This window comes from Pteropus alecto, unplaced genomic scaffold (assembly GCF_000325575.1).
Source record: "Pteropus alecto unplaced genomic scaffold, ASM32557v1 scaffold78, whole genome shotgun sequence".
Taxonomy (NCBI): domain Eukaryota; kingdom Metazoa; phylum Chordata; class Mammalia; order Chiroptera; family Pteropodidae; genus Pteropus; species Pteropus alecto.
In genome coordinates, this window is record NW_006443124.1 from 15248666 (window position 1) to 15250660 (window position 1995).

Below are 1995 nucleotides of genomic sequence, written 5' to 3' on the forward strand. Positions count from 1 at the left end.
AGTTAGGAGCTGATGGATGGTCATGGTGATGGGGAGCACAGCATAGGGAATGCAGTTAGCATTAATACGTTGGCTAGGTGAAGGGTCAGGGGAGGGAGGGAGCAATTGGGGGGATCGTTTTACGAACTATATAGATGTCTAACCAATGTACTGTATACTTGAAACTAATTAAAATAAATAAATTTAAATATATATAATGTTTTTTTAAAATATGGCTATCATGTTATTCAATTATTTGTTGAAAAGATTATCTTTCCCCCTGCGAAATGTTTTGATACCTTTGTCTAATCAGTTCAAATACATAAGTGGGTCTATTTCTGAACTCTGTTGCATCCATTGATTTAAGCTATTGTAACATTATAATGAGTCTTGAAATCAGGTAGTTTGAAATCTTCAACTTTGAAGAAAGTTTGAATCCTTCGACTTTGTTCTTTCTCAAAATTGTTTTCCTATTCTTGTTCATCTGTCTTTCCATGTAAATTTTAGTATCTGCTTGCCAATTTCTAAAAGAAAATCCTTCGAGTATTTTGATTTGGTTTGTGATCAATCTATAGGTTATTTTGAAAGCAGTTGATTTCTTATCAAAACTTATCCTTCCAATCCATGAACACTGTATATCTCTTCATTTATTTATATCTTCCTCAAATCCTTTTAAAAATACTTTGTAGTTTTCAGCATAAAGACTTGGCATACATTTTTATTTATACTTAAATATTTCATGATTTTTATACTACTGTATTTAAACATTGTCGATTTCTAATTATGTATTGCTAGTATATTGAAATATTATTGATTTTGTGTGTTGACAAGTATTCTATGACCTTGCTAAACTGAGTTCTAGGAGGTATGTGTGTATTCCTTGGAATATTCTATATGGGCAGAAATGTCTTCTACAAATAGGGTTAACTTTATTTTTTTCCTTTTCAGTCTTCTACAAATAGGGTTAACTTTATTTTTTCTTTAAACGTTTGATAGACTTCACCAGTACAGCCATCTGAACCTGGAGTTTTCTCCTCAGAAGAGTTTTTTAATTGAGATTTAAATTTCTTTAATAGAAATAGGGCTATTAATAGTTTCTTTATCATGTCAGAAGCATGACGGAGTGAGAGATGTCCCAAGATCTCTCCTCTTGAAACAATAATAAGCTGAGCATCTAAAACTCAACAAAAAACACCCAATCTGCACACCAGCACATCTGAGCGTGGGATCTGCGCATAAGAGCTACCGCAGGTCACAACCACGGGTGTTGGGCAGTGGACTGGGGGAAATAAAGAAGCTGCCTCTTGCAGGGTGAGCTCCCTGTAGGAGGAGGGGGAGGGGAGAAAGTATGGCGATTTCCCTGAACAGCCCTGCCTGGGAAAGCTGTGAGCTCCACGCAGCTGGTGGCAGTACCCAGTCATCAGGGCAGAAAGTAGAGAAGTGGGGATGGCAGAGAAGTGGTGACAGCAGAGAAACACAGTTGATTTTTACCAGCCAAGGTTGCAAAACACGAAGCTGAGTCATAGCCTCCATCCTCAAACCCACAGGGCCCCTCCTCCCATATCCTCTGAGAACAAACACTGTGGATCCCCAGGGGAATCTCAGCAAACGCTACCAAAACTGTCGCTAACACTGACAGTGATTCAGACTGAGGATAGTGAGTGTGATTAAACATCTATAAGAAAAAAAAGACATTATGAAGGCTTTATTAATGCAAGGATTCAAGAAGCTTGGATGCCACCTACTGGAAACCATATGAAAAATGCCTTCGTTGCAATAGGCTAAGAGAGACCTTTATGTAATAAATCTTCTTTCTAGATAAAAAGCAGAATACATTTTCATTAATGCCCGGGTGGAGAAATAGTCCATTAAATACCATGAACAACCAAGGTGACAAGGCATCTCAAAAACAAAGAGAAAAATCTCCAGAAAATAAGCTTACAGACATAGAAATATGCAACTTAAATGACAGAGAATTCAGGATGGTACTTCTGAAAAAACTCAATGAGATCCAAA